The sequence below is a fragment of the Tetrao urogallus genome, assembly GCF_951394365.1.
Source record: "Tetrao urogallus genome assembly, chromosome: 5".
Taxonomy (NCBI): Eukaryota; Metazoa; Chordata; class Aves; order Galliformes; family Phasianidae; genus Tetrao; species Tetrao urogallus.
Window position 1 is genome coordinate 39,301,053 of NC_136818.1, and position 13,648 is coordinate 39,314,700.

The 13,648-nt window shown below is 39.5% G+C and overlaps 1 protein-coding gene across 1 annotated transcript in view; it reads right to left on the reverse strand.

Moving 5' to 3' along the window:
• The window catches only part of CTNNA3 (catenin alpha 3), a gene marked incomplete at both ends in the record, with an annotated part of 396,193 nt that overhangs the window by 21,846 nt on the left and 360,699 nt on the right, over positions 1-13,648 (reverse strand). The gene's annotated exons all lie outside the window — the stretch shown is intronic.

The window sequence follows — 13,648 nt, forward strand, 5'->3', positions numbered from 1 at the left end:
ATGATATTCTGGACACAGAAATAGTACTTAAAGAACTGTTTGGAGTTACTGAGTTGGTTTTCCGGTAGCAGACTACTGTGTCTTACAAATACATTTATCAGTTTTATAATTTTCATCTTCAGAACACAGTGGCAGTTTTTGCCTGGCTCAGACTTCGACATTTAGAAAAGACAGGCACGAGGTCGTACAGTCTACATGATGCACATTATAAAACCAACATCACTTGTTGAGCCTGGAGAAGCAGCAGAATCAGGATTATTGATATCAAAATGCTGACAAATAAACCAGCCATGATAGGCTGCAGAACAGCAGTTGAAGAAAATTCATCTTTCAGAATTAGCTCAATTAGTGTAATCACATTCTGGAATTTATCTGATTACTGTTCTCACGTTGTGTTTTGTTTTGTTTTTAAATAGCACTTTCACTATTGCAAAATCAAACAAACGGCAGGAGATATAAGTAACACACTTTACAGTAAAAAAATAATGTACTCATCAAAAATTTATATTTTATGCTATAAATGCACCTAATACATCTGCTATGCCACTGTGACAGATGTTTATTAATATGGATCTTCAATCATATCCCTTGATTGCTAATGGTTCAGTAATTCATCTTCTAAATGCTGCCCAAATTTCTGATTACATGTTGAACCAATTATCAAAATATTTTCATTTAATCTGTGGATCTCCATGGCCTCAGAAAAGCACCATTAACTTGCAGCTTTGTTTCAAAATCAATTTAAAGTTCTATCACAGCAATTCCTACATCGAGTCTTGTTTATTTGTATGCTTACATATGCTGTATGAAAAGACTTGAAAGAATAACTTCTTAAAAAAATAACAGAAATGTATTCTGTTATGAGACTGATCTCCTGAATGATTATGTTCTGTGGTAAGGCTGGTGGCCACTGAACAGATGACTGAGCTCAATTCTTTCAGTTATCCTCAGAAACATCAGTTCCTAAATATGACTTCTTCGTGCTTTAGCAAAACTGACATTTGTATGCCTCGCTACATGCAACCTGAGTACTGCACTTGAGCCCCACTCAGAAAGTACCCAGCTTCAAAACGCTACGTAAACTAATCTCAGATTTTCAGAATAAAAATAAATACATAATGAATAAAACGCTTTAGAAACAGATTATTTTATTTTCGCTGTACTCTTTTTCCATAAATTTGATACTTGCACTTTTCCTGCTTGTAAAAAAATGCAAGCAAACAAACTCTCATTTGTACTGTTGATGACTTTCAGAGTCATGAAAGGCCCTACAGCACTGAAGGAAAAGACTTGTGATGTTCCCATCCTCCCAAATCTCCTACTTTTGGGATGGGCCCTCCTCATTGCTCAGAAATACTTACACAAACAGTGTTGCATAGTGTGTGTAAATGAAATCTTAGTGCTGTCTGCCTCAAGCGTTCCAGTATCAGAAGGCAAGATCCACAGTACCACAAAAATAGAATAAAGATCAAGATATTTGAAATAATAAATCTGAAGGTCTTCATGCTTACTTTCTGGTTTCTAAGCCTTCAGGGGTCATACTTTCAGGATCTGCTCAATGACCATGAAACTTATTTTAAAAATGCTGGAGGTGAATTTCACCTACAGTAACATAACACAAGTGCCAAGATATGAAATAATATACATCAGAAGATTTCTAGTAAAATTGTGAGTTGTCAGCACTGACTGTTGGAGCCTAGGAAGACAGCAGATAAAACATGGAAGGTCTTAATCCCTATTCTACTCATCAACTATCAGTAAGAAAGCTTTCTTGCACCCACATGGAAGTAAGAGATAAGCAGAAGTATGACAGAAAGACACTGGTCAGTCACTGGCTAGAATCCGTCACTGGTGCTGTTCCAGTATATTGCATATTCCAGTACAAAAACCTCAGGGGACTACACTGACTCAAAAATATGATCTGTTTGTAACTCTTCAGCAAAAAATAAAAGTTATTTGGAGCATAGGATTACAATTTGTCTAGCAATTACCACAGGCCCATACATTACAGAAGAGGCTTCTCAACCCTTACTGTGATGCAGCTATGCTGCAGCTTTGCATAGGTGATGCACCCAACAGAAAAAATCAGCTGCTAAAACCAATGAACAAAACTGACAATGAACTGGAACAGGACCAGTGACAATGAACTACTGCTGAATGCTAAACAGAAACGCAAGGCATTAGTGTAAAAGGCCAAATACTTTCATAGTTTTGATACTAGTTTACACAGTTTACCTTTAGCCTTAGGTAAAGATGGTGAGACAGATCAATTTCTGGACAGCAAGAGAGCTGGTGACAAAGTCATCAAGGTGGATGTTGGAAGCTGTCCTGAATGGTGAAAAGCAAAGACTACATTCCTCTGCTTCCTCTGACACAGCACTGATTAGAAGCACACTAGATGCATGTAACCCAGAATACCGTGCATTCCAGTAGGTAAGCACCTGTGACAGTGTGCTCACAGTCTCTCCTTCCCCTCAACACACTACCTTCAGAAAAACTAAGAAACTAGGATGTAAGCCCAATTACTTGCCTCTCAGATAGGAAGAGGGACATACTGTCTGTGTCCTTGCAACAGTGAACAACAGTAAGTCACCAATCATTATTTTAAAATGATTTTCCTCCCACCTACAAAACATAATCAGGCAGTGAAGTTCTAGCTGCATAAGGAATATGCATTGCATAGGCAAAATGAAGATGAGAATTTATATAGCTCCCTTAAAGAGGGAATATTAGACCTTGTTCCATTGTTGCTATTTGCAGAAAGGACATCTCCCTTTACTACTTTGAGACATGCAGTGCACCAAAACCTTTCAATTGGCTGTAGCTAATCATGCACAGCTACTGCACCTATTTAAACTGCTGCATAATCATAGCATGGGATACAACTCCTTCTTGCCCCTAATGTGGGTCATCAAGCCCTGTCCAATTGCCCTGTGGAAAGCATTTCTTTTGAGGAAGTTTCTTCTAGGTCCTATTTCATTCTTCTGTATCTTGAATACATTTCCTTTTGATACACTCTCACTGTTGAGTCTATTTCACTGCCAGTGATGTTCATAAAAAGGAAAAATCAATACAGAGCAAATTGTTTAAAATAGGTAGCTATACTCTATATTGGTCAGACTTTATAAACCATCTGCTGTTCTTCACAGCCATCTGTAAGATTTCCTCATATTTCCTCATCTCATGGAATTGAATTTCTCCTTCCCCAAATAATCATCAGATTGTGACACTCAAGAAGTTATCCAAGGATCCAGTTTTACAGGTTTGTGCTGTATTTATTTTGCTCCTCAGTATGCTGAATACATATGAACCTTCCATTAATCTAAAGACAACCTCAATGACAACCTTAGCTTCTTCATTTAAGGGAACAGATCAGCTGCAGTTGTAGGGATGATCTCAATAATTACAAAATAAATATAACTAGGGCAGGTATTTTCAAACAACAGCTTTTCAATAATCCTACCGTGGAAGGAAGATGCTCTCCTGAGCTTTGAGATGCCTTCCATTAATTCTTGCAGGTCACGTCTTCCCTCTGCTATGATGATAAAGAACTAATAGATGTGTTTGCTCTACTACTGGTTGACATTAAAGAAAAAACTCAGATGACCTTAAAAATTCAGAATTGAGACAAGTATGCAAAAATAAGGTGAACAAAGATCTTATGTTTGCAATCTATGATGCAGATCCCAGATGTAGAGTTTTCTACCTTTGCTATCTTTTACACACCTAGGTAAACAAACCAGATACAATCCATCAGCAAAGAATTCATGACATCACTGATATTGGGTGTTTGCTTAAATGAGACTATATTTACATGACTTGGATATTCCCAAATGCTTGTTAAAATATTTACTCACTCTGAAGTCACATATCCTCTTTATCCCCAGATACTGACCTCCAAGTAATCAACTAGCTCCTATAATACTGTGAACACATTCACAGTGGAACAACACGAACTGGTGGCCATCTGGCTTACAAAAACTAGTGCTACAATTCAATCCACTTGAAAGCAAGCTTTATCCATCATTTCTCATTTAACCTCCTTTCAAGCAAATCAGATGATATGTCCCTACACAAAACACAGGACATGACCTTTACACTAAGAAAGCTGAAATCTTCTCTCAGCAAGCATCAGGGCAGTCAGGAGCTTAGGCTATAGCAGCTTGGTATGGACATACCTTCTTCTGCCCTGAAGTGTGAAGTGTCAAGAGTGTAGTGGGACACAGAGGCCTAGCTATCCACTGACCTTCACAAACAGCTGTAGTACATAAGAATTGAGATATTCTATGAGAACAAATGCCATTATCAGGACCATTTTAAAGACAAAACTTGTAACCCCAAGGGTACCGAAACAGCATCCTCAGAAGGCACTGAATAGAGAATGTGTTTAAACATGCTGAATACTGTTGAAGAAAAAAGGTGTCAAAAATACTGCTAGGCTGTGTGAACCTCAAAGGTCCTGGTTTAACTGAAAAAGAGTTGCAACAGAATCTAGCTCTATTTTTAGAAGAAAAACACATCAACTGAATACTGTTTCTGCTGTTCAGCTTGCTCCCAAGGTGAGCATTTCTGAATAGCTTTTCTTACAAGTACACACATTCAAAAAAGAAAATAAACTACAGCAGTACTAAATAAAATGAAGCATACAGAAAATACAGTAAGGATGGGTGTCGTCCTGCAGTTTCTGGAAAGAATTGTATTTTATTAATTGCCAACCCCTCATCCTGGGTTTGATTCTTCACCATAAAGAAATCAATGGTTTCTCATGGACTGATCATGCAGAAGAAAGTAAAATTTTGGTACAGTAAAGAGGAGAAGGACAGATTATACAGGCGAATTGGTTTTATGAAGATGAAGGCTTCACTTCTCTGAAATAAGCGAGGTTTCATCTGCACAGCAATGGCTATGACTTTAGTAAGTACTACAGTGTTGTCAAACAAATGGTCTGTATCCCAGTTCTGGGAAGAGGGAAAAGTAACAGTAAAATAATTGTTAGGAAAGACCAGGTTTATATATTTAATGTTCTAATCATACTTCTTCCCTTCACCCTATAAATTCTGATGTAACATACAACCAAATCCAGGCACACAATTTGGAGAAGCTCTATCTGATAAGGATAAACTGGGTACTCATATAAAGGTAAGGGTAAGGACATTGGAAAATGTGACTTGCTCCTTCAAAGACATTTACAACTCTTACAGAGAAACCTTGAAAAACATTTTAAAAGTTCAAGTCCTTTGTACCTGGCACCATCTTTACTCAAAATATGAACACCTGAATATTTGCATGATTGCCACCTCACTGAAATCAAAGCAGCAGTCTAGATTTGTCTAGATTTATCACTTCCTGTTAATCAACAACTAAACCTGTGAAATGTTGCTGGCACTGCAAAGTCTATACAGTTTCAACAGCATTCCCTTTTACTTTATCAAGTAACATCTCACTGATCTGTTTATTTTCTACTGAACAATGTGCAACTACTATTGGTCCTCTTAGTTTGAACAGTCAGTTTTGATTTTTATGTACCCATGGAGGGTAGTATCTGTACTATCAATTTTGCCAACTCTGCTTTGACACTTAAACTCTATGCTTGTATTTCATCAATACCAGACAGATCAACAGTACAGTAACTCCATAAATCATCTCTTTTCATCCTTGGACAATAAGCAGTCAAAAGAAATGCTGGTATACATCATACCCTAGATGTGACTGATTTCTTGTAGGAGTGGGCAGAACTTTCTATTGAATCAGCAATGAGTACAGCAAAAAAGAAAATAAAATATTATGTCAATTTTGCGGTCAACATTAATTCACTGATGTGCTTATGCTTCCAGTGAAGGGGTTGGTAATAGCACAAGTTTTTCTTTATTTCTTGGAAACCTTCCAAAAGTGTAGCTTCTAATTTTGCTGATTAATTCAGAAAGAACTTGAACATATGGTGTTATAGCAAGAAATATATACAGCATGTGCAAAATACAGCAAATAAATTCCATAAAAATAGATTGTCCTATACATTGTATAGGAGAAAAGTTAGGAGAGATGCTCTGCCGTTTTTAATGACTACTACTTTATTTCTCAAAGAGATTTTGCCTGGCATTTTTATCAAACAACAGCTTGAGCAAAATAAACAGACAAGCAAGTCTTGCATCATGCCATGGAAGTACAAAAGACAGGCTTGCTGAAGTGCCAACTGCATAATGTTACACAAAAACTGTCACAGCCCTGAACATTACAATAAGAATAGCAAACTAATGTGTCAATGATTATGACATCATTTCCAGTTTGGATACTGCCTGATCCAACAGTTTAGACACAGAAAAGCAAAAGAGGACAAAAAGCACTCCTCAACTGCAGTGTCATGGCTCTGATTGCACAGTTTCAGCTGGGGACTCCTCCATAGCCCAGTGTGCCCACTGGCTCAGAAGCTCTATTAAAGCTCTGGCCTACACTCCTATCTATCCCCTTTGTCCCTGACCTGATCTGAATTACAGATCTCCAGCAATATTTCTAGTTTTACCCTCAGAGAGATTTTGGATCTACCTTGTTAGTAGCCTGTCTCCTTGTGCCCATGTTGTGCACTGACCACTTCTTTAGCTTCTTTGGGTGGACCTTAAACCTGCCTCATTAGTTACCTTGACTAGGATTGCTGATGGATCATGTTAGGAGCACCCTGTGTTGCCTGCTACTTTCAGATGCTGTATGTCTGTGCCCGCTGTGGATCAGTGAAAGCCTGGCAGTTGCTGGCACTACCCTCAGATCCTGGCTTTCCACAGGAAGCAGCTGACTGTGCGGCCTGTGTCCTCACAACTTCTGGATCTAATTCCTGCTGCCTCACGTATAAGGTGGAAATGACCATGGGTGGAAAATGAGTAGTCCCAGTCAGATTGCTGGCTAACCCCAATGAAGCCTATTACAGCAGATAGCTATAAGCTCTGTATGCTGGGTGCCTGGCACCTCTGGGGTGCTCTGCTCCCCCTTGCTAGAGAGCTAATGCTGCTGCTGTCCATCCCTGCTAAATGGTAAATGCCCACAGAGTATGAGGAGTCCTGAACTTTCTTTGCTATTTGAGTGTAGCAGTTCTTAAAGCTGAAGCTGTATTATGCAGTCATGTATTCTCTTTGTAGTTCATCTTATTCTAGCCCTGAGTGGATTTTATAAAGGTGAGTATACAGACAAATATATCTGCCTTATTCATTATTTTAAATTACATTTTGCTGTGCTACACTTAGAGATACTCAGAAGTCTTAAAGCATATTAAAGATTTCCTATTAGTATTTTGCTTCATCCTGTGCTTGCTGTTTGCTTACTTATACAAGAGGTATAACCTTAATGCCAGCAAAAACTGTAGATTTGTACTACACAGAAACACCAAGTTTTACAAATTTAAAATCAGATGAAGGGGAAAAGTTATTTACACTAAATACTGAAATATTGCAGTGTTGCCCAGAGAGGCTGAAAAATATGAAATCTCCAATCTCAGGAATTTTCAACCTTGTGACTGGACATGACTCTGAGCAAGCTCATCTAATAGTTTGTTATGAAGGGGCTGGACTGAATGACAACCACAGTTCCCTTCCGACCCTATTTTTTCTATCAGTTGGTAGGAACGAATACACAATGGGATGAGACTGGTCTGCTGGGTAGGAAGGAAGCCCAGGTAATTAACATGCATGCCATTGTTTACCTCTCAATAATGTGGACTGTTTCCATGAGGGTTATGAGGGAAAATAAGGAGCTTTCCAGTAGAGTACAGAAAGAACCTCTTTAAAAATGAAATATAACAGGTAGCAAAGGAATATGCCAGTATAATGAATGTTGTGACCTGACTGGAAACAGAAGCAGTAGGAGAGATGGCAGAAAAGGCTTTGACAAAGAAGGCAGGTGGCTTTTCGCAGCAGAGGTGAGAATGGAACTGTATCAGGAGGTTGTGGTTAAAGGAACAATGAGATAACATGAAACAGGAAGGAGGCTGCAAAAGAAGCAGAAGCATAAAATTTAGATTTAAAACAAAGCCAATGTGCATGTAAGCACGTATATGCAAACTACCTTATTTCCTACTTTGATGTTGACACAGAGCTTTGGTTTATCCATTTCCTTTCGCATTTCTGGTCCAAGTGTGAGCAACGGTAAATTGTTTCCTGAAGATAATTACATGTGGTTTAGCTGCAATATTATCATGATAACGTTGCAGAGGAAAGCAACCAGTGCTGCATTCATTATTTTGGTCATTAGCTTTTCACTATATTGGTTTAAGTGTTTAACATGCTTTGTTAGCCTGAAAAGAAGCAAAGATTACATTTGGCATTCTCACCTAACCTCCTTTTTAGCTGCATACTCTATTTGGTATTTGTTTGTTTCACAGTTTGAAGGCAAATTCTGACTATAATTTCTAACAGTATATAACAACAGATTATATCTCAATATTTTACCATGTTTATTTAATACCACCACTATTTATGTTAGTAATACATGCTACAGAAAAAAAAAAAAATAATCCGTTCAACTTGCAGGAAACGCATATCTAAATATTTTGACTACAGATTGTAATGGTGTACTTTCCCATCCTCTCAGCCTGACCTTTATTTCCCATATCGCTGCTCAAGTGATCAACACCAGTGGCGGTCATCACGGCTTCATCCAACTTAAGCACACAACCATCAGTGTCAGTCACGGTGAGTGGTCAGGTCATGATGGCATCAAGCTCAAAGTGAACTTGTAGGAACATGATAACACAATAGCCCAAAGGCTAATGTCTGGCTGCGTGGCCACCTAACCACAGTGCTAGTTAGTGTTGTACTTAAGCCTAATTTGGAAGAAACTGACAACTGTAGTCTGTAAGCAAATATGACTGAATCAATCACCTTACCAAGTAAATAAGGATAAAATGAGGAGACAAACAGCCTCTTGAGCTCTACTGAACAGCTGCACAACACAATCTCCTCTCCAGCAGGGACACTTTTGAGGTCACACCTCCTGCAGAGATCCCAGGCCTCTTGATGTCAAGATCTTGCCACTGCAGATCCTTGGTAAGGGACTAATAGCTTAGTAAGCTTTGTAAGCTTTTCTAAGATTATGTCTTTAATTCATATAATCTATTAGACATAACCCACTACTTGCGACCAGATGCCAGCTGGTTTTAAGTCCGTTTACCACCACACAGTGGGCTTGAACATCCATACAGTTTTTTACTGAGCCAAGAGTGTATCTGTCCAAGCCACAGGCTGGCAGTTTCTGCAGTAGAATGCTGTGGGAGACAGAGTCAAAGGCTTTGATGAAGTCTAGGTAACCCACCTCAATAGCCTTCACCTCAACTACAAAGTGGATCATTTGGTCACAGAAGGAGATGAGTTTGATCAAGAAGGACCTGCCTCTCACGAACCCATGCTGGCTGTGTCTGATCCCTCCAGTTGACCCACGCATGCTATGTGAGAACTTTCAAGATGACCTGTTCCATTACCTTCCCTGGCACTGAGGTCAGGCTGAGAAGCCTGTAGTCCCCCAGATACATCTCTTCTTGTAGATGTGTATCACACTGTGAGAATCCTTCTTTGCTTTTTGGCTCAAAGCTTGCTTCCTGAGGATTTGTTGAGGAGGCAACTGATGGGTGCTAACCGTGTGACAATCGATATTGCTTTGGGAACATTTGAAAGCCCCTTCCCCCAGAGCTGCTTGCTCTGTAGAAGAGCGGATGAGAGTGCTCAGGAGTGTTTACTGGCGGAAGATCTGGCCTGTGACTAAACAGCTCCAGCTAGTTGTGGGAAAACTGGGGAACGATACCATCGTGTTCTGTGAGAAACAGGATGCAGATGGGCATCCCTGCTCCCTCTTATCTGCTGGCAAGACCCAGAAGATGGGAACAAAGGAGTTTCTGCTGAGATCCCAGAGCCAGAAGCTGCCACTCAAAGGAGAGCTGATTCAACCACTTTGGATTTGAGCTGTCACTCCAAAGACAGCTGACTCGACCACTTTGAAAGCATTGAAAAGGGGCCATCATCGCCATGGTCGTCGTGCTTCGTGGTCGTCGTTGTCAACAGAACAACTCTGCCTGACGACCCACCGCTACTGAAGATCAAAGACTGAACTACGGACCACGCTGGATCCATGGTGGTGACTATCTCCCTCTTGCTGCCTATAAAGACCCCTTGCTCCTTCTCTTCTATCTTTTCTATCGCCCTCCTTCCCTTCCCCATTACCCTAATTCATAATAGTGTCCGTCCTCCCCTTCCCCATTTCCCTGATTAAGATTTGTAATAAATTGGTCGGACCAACATTTAAACCACTGCTTCTTAATCTCACGCTGGGTATATAGATAATAAAAGAACCTCCTCTCCCTCCTATAAATTGGAGCGAGACACACATTAACAAGTCCCCAGTCATCTGTGACTTCTCTGGTTGGCCAGGACCAGTGAGAGGTTGTGGAAAGCAGCTTGGCAAGCATGTCTACCAGCTCCCTCAGCACCCTCAGGTGGATCCCATCTGGCTCCAGGGACTTATGATGATTCAGGTGGAGTAGCAGATCCCTAACTTTTCCAACCTGAATCACAAGGAGTTTATTCTGCTCCTCATCCCTGTGGCTGAGTACTCCAAGGATAACTGGGCTGACTATTAAAGACAAATATAATGAAGGCATTGAAAACCTCAGCCTTTTCCTCACCAATGGTTGCATTCCCTGCCACATCCAGTAAAGGATGGAGATTCTCCTTGGCCCTCCTCTTACTGTTAATGTATTTATAAAAACATTTTTTGTTGTCCTTTACTACAGTGGCCAGGTTGAGCTCATAACAGGCTTTAGCCTTTTTGATTTTCTCCCTGCTTATGCTAGCAACTTCCTCATACTCTCCCCAAGTAGCCTGTTCCTTCTTCCATAGGAGGTAAACTCTCTTTCTCCCAAAGTCTCAGCAAAAGCTCTGTGTTCAGCTACATTTGTCTTCTTCCTCTCCACCTCATCTTATGGCACAGGGGGACAGCCTGCTCCAGCAGTTTCATCCCTTTTCCCCTTCATGCCTACTTTTAAGCCCCCTCAGTGAGCTCTGCCAGCTCCTGGGCTAAGATCCCTTTACCCTTTGAGGAAGATGGGTCCCATCTGCAGCCATCAGGCCACGTGCTGAGTAAACTGCCCCATGGTAAAAAAATAAAACAAAAAAAAAACAACCACAATTCCTGAAATGGCACCAACCCTTCAGCCATGTATTTATCAAATGGGTTTTCCTGCTCCTGTCAGTATCTCTCCCTGACACTGAACAGATACAGGAGAACACCATCTCTACTCTTTCACCATCCACTAACCACCCCAATGCATTAAAATGATAGCACCAAGGCTTCTCTCAGCAACTTCATCACTGCCAGCATGAACCATCAGTAAAGGGTGATAATCAGAGGGATGAATGAGACCAGAAAGTCTTCTGGTAATGACTCTGACGTATATCACTGCTTGACTCTTAAAACTGGAGTAATACCTCTATGACACAGCAAAACTGTGTGTTTGAAGAAAAAAAAAGCCACAAACCAAAACTACTTTTGGTTCCAAGACTATTCAATTCCACAAGCTGATTGTCAGATTAAAATGAAGTTGTGTAAAACAAAAAAATTAGATGCTTTCCTTAGGAATTCTATTAAAAATGTTACTGTCAGAAGATGACTGTTCAGCACTTCAAAAAGTCAGTACCTCTAAGAATTATACTGGGCCTTCAAAAAATGAGGCCACTGCTATTTTTAATTAAATACTTGCTAGCACACATCCTCAGGAAACACTGAAACTCTTTACAATCAACTGATATGCAAGACCACTGAAACAAGTATCATATGAATTATCATATGCTAGATAAATAACGTATGAATAAAGACACAGTACCATGCACAAAATTTGCTCAGTCAAAATCTTTTGAGATGGAGAAAGATGACAGACGCAGGATTTTTGCCTTCAAAACACTCTGTTAGTTGTGAAAGCTTGATTTGTATATGTTTTAGAAGCTCTGACATTCAGGAGGAATGAACAATACCAGCTGATTCTGCATTATGTGATATAATTTAACTTGACACATCTTGACACTTCATCACGTATCAGAAGGTCCATGTTTCTACTGGAGGGGAACAACTGCCTCAGGCTACTACTTAGTATACATGCAGTTCTGGCAGGACAGTCAGTTAATCCTGCATGTACTGCAAAATCTTAGCAACAGAATTACACTAGCTGGAGTAGTTTAAATGTTAACTAATTTTAACAGTAAAACCTTATGTGTTTTATCCACTATGTTGTACCAAGTAAATCCTAGTGATTCTGTTCATCAAAACAAATATTATAAACCAATGCAGGTATGTACACACATATAAATTATTCTTGCTTTAGAAATTAATTTATCTTAAAGCATATTTTTATGTAACTAGCTCAAGTCACAGTTAGCTTCAAGAGAGGAATCAAAGGAATATTCACCTACTTTTCCATGTAGAATGAATGGGCCAAAATAACAGTATGATGTCCTGCTGGGACAAGATTTATTTTGAGAAAAAATCCTCCCAACTTTAGATAATTTTTGATTAAATGACCGTGTTTTAAAGAAAATGCATTTTTCTCTTCTTATAATGCAAATGTTGAGTGTCTGGACTTTCAAATGCACCCCAGAATGCTTATTGAAACAATAAGCTATGAATATTCTGATATAAGCAAGGGGAGGGGGGAAAAGGGGGGAGGAATATAAATTTTTTATATATCACAAAATTGAACTGCACACGTAACAGCATTCAGTTTGTTCAGGGTTTTCAGGAATATAGGTATTATTACTATATTAATAAATTATTAATGATAATAAATATGTAATGCCACATTTTATGGCAATGACTGGGTGGTGAACCAGGGAGAATAGGAACGCAGTGCTTTTTGTATACATACATGGTATCTTCAATCCCCATTAGGTACAGAACTGGCATCCTGCTCTCTTTTTATCTCCCCTTTTCTTCTTTTCCATTCAAAGATGAACAGAGACAACAGCTGAACTAAGGCTCAGGACTGTGGTTGTTATCAGGCGCGGAGATTCACTAGATTTGGCACCTACACTTGGTGCCTTAACTAAGAGTATTACTGAGAGAAAACGTCAGGCTACATTGCAGCCCATAAGTCCTACTGGTATTAGGAGAACTGGACAATTTTGCTAGATTTATTTTTCCAAGATACATTCATTTCCCATGTTTTGCTATTTTTACTACTTTTCTAATATCTACTTTGATATTGGTGTCATTTTTTAAAATGACTATCAAGTGCCAAGAGTAAGTGAAAAATTTTCTGAAAAGCTGAGAGCTGCACTTAAAATAAAATAAAAATTCTTCATACAGTGCACTTTAAATCTCAGCAGACCTACAAAACAGGTAGGGGTAAAACTGCAGAGGCTATTGCTTACTAATTATATCATAAAAAACAGACTGTGAGATGGACTTTATCCAGGCAGCATGAATCCCGAATCCATTGACTGGACCAGGTAGTCCATCCCCAGCCCTTAGGACATGCTGGGTAGCAGCCTACGCAGAAGCCCATTACCAGTGATAGTCTCTCTCAATGCACCCGTAAAAATAACTTTGGGCATCGTGGCAATCTCTGCCTCGTACATGCAAAACTTATCACCCAGTGGTATTTTCCCTATCAGCAGTGATTTTTGCT